Consider the following 12,174-nt stretch of genomic DNA (forward strand, 5'->3'; position numbering starts at 1 on the left):
CCTGGAGCAGGGTGCCGCCGGTGCGTCGAGCCACCTGGGGGGCTCTTCAACTGGTGGGGGAGATGGTCACATCTGCAGGAGCTTTCCTCTCTTCAGGGACTCTCTCTGCAGGAGGGGGAGATACAGGAGAGGTGGAGGAAGATCTCAGCCTGGGCATTTACTGTCTTATGTAGTCTGGAAGATGAGTGGATGGTGGGGTGGGTGCAGTTTTCTCTGTGGTGGGGTTGGGTGAACTGTCCCGGGCTCTGTGGAGCCGGGAGGCGCTGCTGCACTGGGCCCCGGTCTGGATGGGCCTGGGCCCTCTTTCTCTGGCGGGTCGCGGAGTGTGGGAGTGCCTACTGGGGTCAGCGGGGGAGCTGGCCCCAGGGAGGGGTTACCTGCCCCTCCCTTCCTTCCCTCCCCATCTCCAGCTGCCTCCCTCTTCCCGCTCCACCACAACCACCCACACATGCAGGGCCTTGGAGTAGGGGTATGTCACCAGGGTGCAGAGGAGGCTACCCCCCCCTCTGTCCCCTTCTGGCTGCCTCTGCCTCAATTTTATCCCACAACTTAGACATTCACATTATTCACACTCTCATTACACATACATATAGGATCTTGGGGGTGGGCACAATCACGGAGTCCATATTACCATCAGGGTGTACACCTCACCCCTGGCGTCGTTGCCCACCTCTCAATTTTAAATACACTTAGACATTGAGGGCTATCAGGAGGGACTATGCGCTTACCTGCTGCTCTCTGGCAGGTAGCTCCATGCCCTCCTGGGTTTTAATTGCACCTTAGAACACACATGCATCAACACTACAATGAGCGGGTGGAGGGAGGTTTGGAGTCTTCTCCCACCCCCATTCTCTGCGGCCTGCTGGAGCGGGAGGGCTAGGAGGAGTTGGCCGTCCGACTGCGGTCTGGAGTGTGGGGCCTCCCTGCTGTTACGGAGTCGGGGTGGTCTGCCTCTCCCCACCGCAGGGAAAAGGGTAACACCACCTGGGTCTGGGTGCAGTTCCCCCCTCCAGGGGCAAGGGTACCTAGACCCGGTTTGTAGAGTACGCTTGGGGAGTGTGATCGTGTGTACAGCATCTCTTTATGTCTGTCTCCACGTTGGTTGAGTGTGGAGTGAGTGCATATGAGAGCATGAGGGGGGGAATGGATGTTTGTGTCTGTGTGTGCCTGTATGTCTGTGTCTATATGTCAGGTTGGGTATCAGACACCACCTCTCTGGGGACACCTCAGGCCCTCCAAGGTTTGGAGGCCTATCTCCACCCACCACCACTTCCCCTGCCGGTGGCGGACTCCCTCAGGTGTCGGTGCATTGGTGGTTCTTTGTGTCTGGGGGTGGGCGCCCAGGTACACACCGGCTCACTCCTTGGCGGCTGCTTATCGGGGCCTGGAACCTGGGGCTCGCTCGGACCACCTCGGAGGTGGGGTGACCCCGGCCTCTCGGCCTGGGGCTCGGTCACTCAGGCACAGCTGGCTGCCGGCGGAGCTCACGGGCGCGTCACTGCAACTCCCCCTGGCTTCTGCTCCGCGGCTGCTGAGTGAACCCTCATCTGGGACTCTCCTCAGCTCTTGCTGGGACAGTGGCGCGGCTGCCCCTCTGTTGGTTTTCCATGGTCTCTTGTGTTCTGGGGGCCTCTGGATGTCTGGAGTTTTGATCTCCTCCATACCTGCTTCATACCCTGGAGGACGGGGCTGTGGCCCCCCCCACACTCCCTAGCAGATCGTTACATGGAGAAACCTTTGGAATACAAGCACGCTGATCCACACAGGTATGCACACGGGTGTTCACTGCTCGTAGACTTAAATTACACCTTTCTTGGCTACTACTTCGAAGCACATCTGTCCTGCGTGCTACACAACAACATTGAATATTTAGTATATACTGCTGTTTACACTTAGCTAGATTAATGCGATGGTGTTGTGTTTAGTATGTTGCTTTGTTTTTTTTGTCTTCCATTCTTCTCTCAACAGGTGATCCAGGAGATTTTTATTTTTTTTCTCCCCCCCTTTCTCACTGTCCCTCTCCCCTTCTGTTTTTCCTTTCCTTCCTCTTTCTTTCTCCCTTTCCTATCCCTCACTGATGTCTGTCCCGTCTGTAACATCTGAAAATAAAATATAATAAATAATAAAAACAAAGATCGACCAAATGGACCAATACGGCAATGCCACGACGATCCATTTGGCAAAGTAAATCCATTGGGTATCCTTGTTGGTCTTCAGACAACAATTCTGATGGCTAAAGAACCAAATGGGACAGGCAAAAAAAAAAAAAAAAAAAAAAAAAAAGAAACAAGAAATTTAAATGTCTGCTGTGCCTGACCCTGGTACAGTGCTCGTGGGTATCACCCTGACATGTATGTAACTATGTGGGTGCAAATGTTTGCAGATGTATGAATCTGTATACAGATATGACAAATAATCTGTCTTTTGTCTTTTTCAGTGCGGTTACATTTAGATCAGTGTCAGCTACCTCTGCTCATGTGTTGAAGCTAATAGCGTGGATTAGTTGAGAGGATGATAGCTCTACACAACTTGCAGCACTAAACTATCCACGGTGCTGTAATTAAGTGTGTGAGCAATTTTTAGTTCCTTTCAAAAGGAAGAAAAAAGAAGAATGAATGCAGCGTGGAGGAGGAAAAAGCAGAGAAGGATTCTTTCATTATCTTAACTGCATTAGCAAATGGGAGGAAACATAAAGCTTAGCAGAGCTAAATTGTTGACTCTCCCAAAGAATGAACCAAAAAAACTATTTAGGATAAAATCTAATTTATCGGATAAATTTAGAGGGAAAGAGATTAAAAGCCTCATCCTCCATAAAAACTGAGCAAACCCCAAATTAGAAAAATGGGATAGGTTTTCTTTCCTGTGTGTGGCAGGATCCAGTCGTGTGTGGATTGACACATTTAAATGCGAAATGCATACTTAGCAAAAACTGCAGGACTAAATAACTATTCTAGTTTCAGTGTGCAGAGCTAGAGTTTCAAGCACTGAGGTGGGGCATGCAGTCTGACCGGACACTTGGCAGTCACGAGAAAAGGAAGAACAAGAACAAGATCACAGTAAGGCAGTGTTAATGCAGCATGATTAAATCTCTATAGGAAAGCAACTCTTGACCCCTTACAATACAAAGCTAGAAACTGCTGAAATCGATCTTTTACTGTGCTATTAGTATTATTGGTTTTTCAGGAGGCCTCAATGTTTATCATGACCATCATGGTATATTATACAACTTAATACCAATTACATGTATTATTTGCAGCCTGAAATTTACTATCAGTGAAACTGAGGAAAATGGGGTGTGAAGTAATTGTCTGCCTCAGAGTCCAACACAAGAGGCTGGAGACCAGGCCCGGCCACCAGACGCTCACCCTCGGGTACCCTCCCAGGCCTAGCTCCAGGGCAGGGTCCTGGTAACCCTGTCCCAGGCAGGGTGAACTGTTCCCTTCACGGTCTTCTCACATAGGGGTCTTCTGAATCGCTCTTTGTCTGGTCCCTCACCCAGGACCAATTTGCCATGGGAGACCCTACCAGGAAGCAAAAGCCCCCAGACAACATAGCCCCTGGGATTCCTGGGACACACAAACCCCTCCACCACGATAAGGTAGCGATTTGGGGAATCATTGTTATTTTTTGTCCCTTCATAATCCAGATGATAACAACAGAGAGAAGCTGAGGAAACGGTGCTTCAACATTTCTTGGGAGCTTCCTCACCTTGTTTGTCTTGTTGCTGTGTCTCTCTTTCTTTGCCAGCCTCACTGTTCAATCAGCCTGCATGTCTGAGATTCACCTATTCATCAGCATCCTGCAGGATTTAAACATCTTGTTGTGACAGATTTGCTATTAACATGGTATTATCAAAACAGATTTACTGTGAAGCAGGATTTCTCTTTAACCCTTTGAATTTCTGTGCTACAAAATTATTTCTGTTATATTATCATCTCTGTGTGTGTGTGTGTGTGTGTGTGTGTGTGGGGGGCAGGGGGAATGTACGCCCGGGGCGCCAAACAGGCTAGGATCGCCACTGCTCACAGAGATCACTGTGAGAAAGTGTGTATACACCTGCGCAGCGCTGACATTTACGTTACTTTTCTACAGCAGAGGGTTAATCATCTGATTTGATCATGTGATTTACAGTGGAAAACACACATTAATGTTTTTCTACCATAGGGTTACTGGGTTTTTGTGTCAAGGAAACTGTGTTTACAGGCTATATGATGGTGATGAAATTACTCTGTGTTGTTGAGAAAATGTTGAATGTTACAGGGGGAAATGTGAATACAGTGTGAGACATACTGTGTTTGAAACCAGTGTTACTTCTTTTTACAGCAGAGTGTTAACTTTATGATCTTTTACAGCACCTCTGGAATCTGGATGACCTAGGCCGACCACCAGCATGATTTGTGTGTTTTGCTAATGTTTGTTTCTCTAACAGTGCTTGTAGAGGATTCAGAACAGAGAGACAAGTGATAATTGAACAGATGTGCAGTGGTTACAGAACAATTAATATGGGGCTCATTATCTGACCACTAATTAGCTCATGGTGAGTGACAAACTTAAGGAAAGTCACTGATTACAATGTGGAATGAAGTTGAGATGTTTAATGATTTGGAGCAAATTATGGGAAAAAAAGTAGGAGTTTAATGATTTAGAATAAACCTGAAATGATACTTGTCTCTGTGATGCTGAATACTTTATTACACTTATGAGCTTCAGTTGTTTGCAAATGTGAAGTTCTTTTAACTTAAAGACTTTGTCTTCTAGGATACAGGCTCCGGGTGGAGCTGGGAGTTAAACAAGCTTAACGTTTAACTGCTGACTAGTGTTTTTACACAGGGTTACATGTTTGGAGTGGAGCTGCTCCAAGAGGGAAACCCTGGAGAATTTCTCAGAGAGAATGTGCAGCATTCTTGTGCATGTCTCATTGTGTGGGAGTTGACACATTGCAAGAGGTGTGTTGCACAAGAGGACTGTCAATTTTTAACTTGCAGGTGTCGTGAGGTGTCATGAGAAGAAGTGAGTGAGGAAGAGCGTCCACAAGATGGAAGCTGAGGCCAGGAGAGAGGCTTCAGGTGGATCAGAGAGGAGCAGAGATCATCTTCAGCACAGCAGCCATCCCAAAGAGAGCTGTGCTACTGGGCTTCCAGAAGATCGTCGAGAGGAGACTTCGCACAGCAAACATCCAAAAGGAGTGAAAAAGATTCGATCATAAAAGCTGCTAGGACGACAAAAGAACTGACGTACAAGGACAACATAAGCTTCCTGCCGGACCTGCCTGCAGAGACGTATAGACAGCAGCATCAGTACGATGGTGTGAGGAAGAAGCTGCGGGAGATCGGACTGTCAAAACATCGGATCATCTATCCAGCGAGGCTACTTTTGACCAACGAGGAACGTACGCATGTATTCGATACACCAGCGGACGTGGACGCCTATAGAGCCTCAAACAAATACAAGATGTTTGATAAGGTATATGATGGTAGATTACTAATTCTGTTCTAACTGTGTTCATGAACCATACTGGACAGAAGAATTTATTTTATTGCCAAAGGGTTGTTAGACAATCCTGGGTTAGACATTGTTTGTTTTGTTCTCTTAATAAGATCCACTGGTAATTTCACTCATTGTGTCAAATGTGTCAGAGTAAATATTTGACAAGGTGGATTTATTTCTATTATTATTATTATTATTATTATTATTATTTTTTTTTTTTTTTTTTCTTTTCTTTAGTTAAATTCTTTTATTCAATTGTAGTTACTCTAATAACTGTTGCTAAAACGCGGGTGAATAGTTCCCCGGTTTAGGGTGGACCTGTTCCAGGAAGAGGGCAGAAGTATTTTTGGGGTTAAGGGATGCCTGTATGTTCTCACACAGGCTGGGGTGTGGGAAGGGTTGCTCTCTCAAATCGGTAAATTCTCAACATGGTACAATGCTTTTGGTTTTTTGTTTTTTTTTATATTTATTTATTTACTAAGTGAATATATATGGCAGAAGTCTTGATTGACTGTGTTTCTTGGAGGATCCAAGTCGTTAGTAGGATTAAGAAATTAAAAGCCAAAATTGTCTTTCTACAAGAAACTCATATGCTAGGCAGTGAGACAAATAGAATGAAACGTAGATGGCCCGGTCAAATCTTTTCAGCGCCTTACTCCTCCAATTCCAGGGGCATTATGATAATGATTCATAAATCTATACCTTTTCATGTTGAGCATATGCTTAAGGATTCTTATGGACGTTTTGTAATACTACAAGGTAACCTACTATCTACTAGACTAAATTTAATATTTATGGCCCAAATGAAGATAATCCAAACTTTCATAGCAATTTATTTCTTAAAATTTCAGATTTACAAGGTAAATGTATAATTGCTGGGGACTTAAATTGTGCTTTGAACCCACAGAAGGATAAATCATCAGGCATGGATAACACACATAATAGAACACGAAAGGTGATCAAACAATTTATGAAGGAGTTAAATATAACTGACATATGGCGAGATCAAAATCCAACCAAATTACAATATTCTTGCTGGTCAGGTACACACAAAGTGTATTCCAGAATAGATTACTTTTTGGTATCAACTGAGCTGGCTCGTTATATAAAAGATTGCCAGCATAAGGGAATAATAATATCTGACCATGCAGCCGTTACTTTGACTTTCACAGAGCCAAAACTAATTAAAACTCAATTGAAGTGGATGCAGGACAAACAGTTTCTTGAGATTTTAAAAGCAAATTAATGAATACTTTGAGCACAATTCAAATCAAACATCGGCAAGTGTGAGATGGGAAGCCTTCAAGGCATACTTAAGAGGGCAAATCATAAGCTATTCTAGTAAGAAAACAAGAGAAAGAAACCAAAAAGATAAAATATCTGGAAGAAAAAATAAAAATGTTAGAAGAGACCAGCTTTCAATCAGGCCAAAATAATGAGGACAATGTAAAGGAATTATTACTACTGAGAACGGAATATAACGAAATGACAAGCGAAAAGCAGCTGTAAATTTATTGAGATTAAAGCAACAATTCTATGACCAAGGTGAAAAACCCAGCAAACTCTTGGCTTGGCATATAATTGGTAAATGGCCTGCATTTGTATAGCGCTTTACTCAGTCCCTAAGGACCCCAAAGCGCTTTACACTACATTCAGTCATTCACCCATTCATTCACACACTGGCAATGGCAAGCTACATTGTAGCCACAGCCACCCTGGGGCACTGACAGAGGCGAGGCTGCCGGACACTGGCGCCACCGGGCCCTCTGACCACCACCAGTAGGCAAACATGGGGTTAGTATCTTGCCCAAGGATATTTGGCATGCAGCCAGGACCTTCTGATTAGTGGCTGACCTGCTCTGCCACCTGAGCTACAGCCACCCCAATATAAAACAGCAGGAATCTGAAAAGGTAATTACAAAACTTGAAACTTCAAATGGAAATATCATAGTTATAAACGTTATATAATTACAATATATAATAACATTTGTTTTAAGTCTATATTTTTTGACTTATTTTAGCTAAGTCCTCATGTACTAAATAGAGGACGTCCTGGGATTTCCATTGATATCTTGTGTGTTTAGGCCTCTTTTAGCTTCAAACAGAAAGGAAATAATAAAAAAAGTTCATTTTTTCTCAGACTCAGTTTGACAAAAGAGCTGAAGCCATAATCAGTGTTCATCTGACACAGGTCCAGTCCTGAGTCTGAACAGCTGAAGTCTGAGTCGTCCTTCCTGAGACTCTGACACCTGAACTCCTTCATGAACATGACAGGTGTTGAGGTGAATACGTTGTGTTAAATGAAACCAGATTTCTGCCCAAACAAATTGTCATGGACATAATACAGGACAGAGACCGTTTGATCAGTTATCTCTCCACAGAAGATAAAAATATAATTCCAGGATCTGTCAGGTTTGGTTGTGAGCGCCCACTCCAACGTGATGTGTGTCTCTAACACAGGCAGGCCCAACAGAACAGGGGAAGCAGTGGATTTAAACACCTGTTGTTGAAAACTCAAAACAGATTTTGGCACAAAATGGAGAATCCACTGTGTGATCATGTAGTTCAAAGTTCAGGCTGGAACTGAAACAACAACAAAAGTGAAGCATCAGGAACAAACATGAGATTCCACCAACCGTCTGAACAGAGATGCAAAAAACACGTGTTCAAGTTGTCTGCAGGATTTAACTTCAGGACTTCTCTGAGACATTTAAGGTTTCTCCTGAGTGCTGTGACCATCTATTGACATCTTTGAATATTGCACCGGTGTAAGGAGTGCAGCGAAACCAGCACTGACTCAGTTTTTAGCAAAAAAAATGGAAACGTCTCATTTACTCATTTAATGAACTATTCTGACTCTTAACCCCTAACTTATTTATTCTTTGATTTTTTTTTTACTTTATTTGGTCAAGTCTGTGCACACAAACACACACAAACACACAGACAGTGAGCACACAATAAGTAAGAAAAATCAAGTTACAGAAAGCAAATATAAAGACTCATTTACACCAAAGAGTGGGGCTGTTACCGAGCTGGTGAGCTCAGGTAGAGTGAAAGAAAACTGCGTCTGAGCCAATGACCTGAGATTGGACACTGAATTATTATTAATATTAATAAATTTTCCAGTTTACCTACATTAACATTTCTAAGTGTGCCAAAGAGACACATAAACATGAGCTCATATTAGTTCCTATTACAGAGGATCATATTTTTTGTTTCAAGGTCAACACACACACATAATTATTGTTATTTTTTACTCCTGTTTTACTGCTGTCTTCAAACTTTACTCATAAAACCAAACCTAATAATAACTGTGCGTTTCTTCGAAGTTGCTGAAAACTGAACAGAAGCTGTAGTGAAAACAAACAGAGGAACAAACTCGCTGATGTAACCTGACCTCAGGCAGCCGGGCGTGACGGCTGTGTTTGCATATGAAACTACACTCGGTTCTTTGTCCTGTAAGAGCTGATGAAAAAGGTAGAGTGAAAGAAGGACACACGGCAAACGTAGGTATTTTATCTTTCATTTTTCTTTACTGTAATTCTGTGTCTTCTGTCCTGCTACAAATGAATTATTAGCCAGTCAGCTATCTGGTGAATGTGGTTAAATATTTCAGTCAGTGCACATCATCATGTGAAGCTAAGACCAAATCAGCTGATTATATGGGATAATGTTGTCCTCTGAAAGGGGCTCGTGACCACAAAACCTTTGAGAACCTTTTTACTGGACTGAGGAGGCTGAAGGTTTCCCACTGCAGGCAGAACAGACTCTGTTGGAAGGACTAAAAGTGAGATATGAACCATGAATTTTCTGTTTTCAGACAATCAGATGATGGTTTTATGTGCTTTGACAAAACCATTAATGCCTCTGGGTGATGAGCTCTCTGTGTAGTTTATCATGTTTTTGATTTTTTGGTGGCTGGATCATTTCTGACTTTGTCAGGATGCAGAGCCCTACAGTTCTTAAGATAATTATTATTCGATTAAAATGTTTTACGCCATTTAGTAACTGCATAATTTATGTTTAGTTGTTCAAACCCTTTACTTGATGGATGAAATTCAGTAGCCAGGGGCAGGAAATTCAGCAAAACATCAGAACAAGGCAGTGTTTAACCAGTTTAACCAGTCTAACAGTGTAGGCGTGTCATCAGTACAGTGAGCACCTGTATTCAAAACAATAACGTATAAGAAAAAAAACAAGGAAGTGAGCTACAGAATAAAACACACTGACATTTGGTGAGCTTTGAATCATTTCATTTCATTTGTCTTTTGTTTTTTTTAATTAAAAATGTTTTTATTGTTGTATTTTAAGATGTTTCTTTAAATCCTGCAGTGGTTACACACTGTCTAAGAATGAAAGAAAAGCTGAGACAGCTGAAGTAGAGCATGATTTCTAAAATGTGTGTCATATGATCTACGATGTGTAGCAGGAAAATACTTTTACTTAAGTACAGATTCAAACTCTTGAAGCATAAAGTGATGAAAGTAAGACAAGACCTTAATAGAGAAAGAACAGAATCAGATCTTCTCCCGGTGCAGACAGCAAACAGCTGCAGACAGACAGTGTTCAGGACGATGATGAAAAAGCGAATCTTTGATCTGATTTAAATTATGTATGTTTTTATGTTTTTGTTCTATTTAATCTCCTGTTTAAAAAGTTTAATCATCACAATGATTGTTTGTTGACTCTTTGATTGACTCACTTTAAGTAAAAAATTAAAATCTGTGTTTTATTCTCACTTTTCTCTTCCATCAGGTGACTGCAGGTTTTTACCAACATGGAAAGGTATCACACACAAAACCTCACGTTATCGTCACTGCTAAAAGAACAAATACAGAAATGATTTCATGCATGCAGTAACTCTCTACAACAAACCTGCTCTCTGTTTTGTTAATTCAATTTAACCCTGCAAAGTTTTTCCAGCGTATGTTCCACCTGGAGATTAAAAAAGTGTATATATATATAACCCTGCCTTATTCTTTTCCTCACTCCTCAGACCAGACTCTCCTGAGCCTGAGATCAGACCCAGATCTCCACAGGAAGATCGCCCTGACTTTAAAAGAAGGGAACTGACTCCTGATGAGAGGTAAGACTTAACAAAATGTTAAACGTATCTTAACTCCATGAGTAAACAGTGAGAAGGTTGGGTTTAGTCATTTATTTATTTATTTTTAACTTTGTTCACAAAAAGAAGAAAAGACAGTTGGATAAACAAACAGACTAAAGAGAACATTGTGAAGAGCATCAAAGTTTTTAGCCTTATTGTAATATTATCACTGTGACTAGCTCCAAGTTTATCCCATACTTTTTGTGTCTGAAGGCTAAAAATGTGATTTCTCTGCCTGATGGTCTTTTTCTCTGTTCACCAGGATCACTGAGACACCAGATGCGCTTGAACCTGAACCTGGACCCAGCTGTGTGTCTTTGAAGAGTGATCGGTCAAAGATTTTCATCTTTAACTTTAAAGGAACAAAGTCTGCTGCTGCTGCTGAGGAGTAAGACGTTTCACATTTACCTTACAGCTCTGTGGTACACCTGGCCTCAGTCCTGAGATTAAAGAGCTGCTTCTTTAAAAGAAAAATAAATCTATTTTAACAGCCCTGCATTCCCTGCACTGGGCATCACACTGATTATAATTTATGTGATAATCAGCAGGAATGTGTCAGCAGTTAGTTTGACTCTTTTATTTGGTAAATGAGAGTTTCAGTATGATGCGGTTGCCAGTTTTGCGTAGGAAGGTGAAATGATCTGCAGCTGTATGTGTGGTGCTGGATGCCACGGTATGAGCTGCTGGATTTCTCTAAATATTAAATGATTCTCATAATTCATAGTGACACACCATCCCATCACCATGGCAATCATCAACACAACTGATAAAGGACCACAGCAAATCTTTTTTTTTTAACCTTAATATTGACATTACATTTTTCACCAGTGGTTCTTTTTTATATGACCTGCATGAAATAACAAGACAAAATGGATTATAATGTAGTAAGATAGTAAGTGCTATACAAATACAGACCATAAGATGATCATTTTGTAGTTCAGCATATGGACACTGAACACCACAGATGTAGCCGAGTGTAGGCTGAATCAAAGTGTCATATGATTTTGTTTATGTGTATTATAAGTTTTTATACTCAGAAAAAAACTTCAGCTGCTGCTGTAAGATGCTCTTCCTTGTATTTTAAAGGCACAAAGGTCAAACTTAAAATGAAACACTTCAACACAACAACACAAATCTGACTTTTTTAATGTGATGATGCAATGTGCAGGAAATATCCATAATATGGTCATTACAAGAACACTGGTACAGAACCATCACTGACCTGTTAGCTTTGGACTAGTGGAGTTAAATAAATAAGTCTATAAATTAACATAATAGGTTTGTTATAGCACAGTTGTGCTTGTTTTAATCAGGATGATCATCTGACAGTAGAAGAAGAAATCTGTGGCTTGTATTTTTGTGCAAAATGGTTCAAATGTCTTCATGATGTCTCCACAGAGCTGATCAGGAGAGTCTTCATCATGCCCAGCAGCATCAAACCAATCTGGACTCGGTGTTTAAGGTTTGTACATGTACACCTACCTGTTTTTTTTTTTTAATTGTTTTCATGTTGCTCAGTCCAATATTCATCATAACTTAATGGCAAAATACCAAACATACTCCAACAGTGAATCACTTTA

At 41.7% G+C, this 12,174-nt stretch overlaps 3 long non-coding RNA genes across 3 annotated transcripts in view; 2 read left to right on the forward strand and 1 right to left on the reverse strand.

Annotated features, from left to right (window-relative positions):
• LOC145425529 (uncharacterized) overlaps positions 1-2,294 on the forward strand; it is a 37,311-nt gene extending 35,017 nt beyond the window's left edge. The window contains exon 2 of the long non-coding RNA XR_013906246.1: positions 1,969-2,294. This is a non-coding gene — a long non-coding RNA (uncharacterized LOC145425529). The remainder of the gene's footprint in view (positions 1-1,968) is intronic.
• The window catches only part of LOC145425534 (uncharacterized), a 273,752-nt gene that overhangs the window by 251,465 nt on the left and 10,113 nt on the right, over positions 1-12,174 (reverse strand). The window lies entirely within an intron of this gene.
• LOC145425515 (uncharacterized) lies at positions 9,072-11,020 on the forward strand. The gene is made up of 4 exons (XR_013906224.1): positions 9,072-9,274; positions 10,243-10,272; positions 10,484-10,573; positions 10,857-11,020. It is a non-coding gene; the product is annotated as an uncharacterized LOC145425515 (long non-coding RNA).

The sequence above is a fragment of the Astatotilapia calliptera genome, chromosome 3 (genome assembly GCF_964374335.1).
Source record: "Astatotilapia calliptera chromosome 3, fAstCal68.1, whole genome shotgun sequence".
In the NCBI taxonomy this organism is placed as follows: Eukaryota; Metazoa; Chordata; class Actinopteri; order Cichliformes; family Cichlidae; genus Astatotilapia; species Astatotilapia calliptera.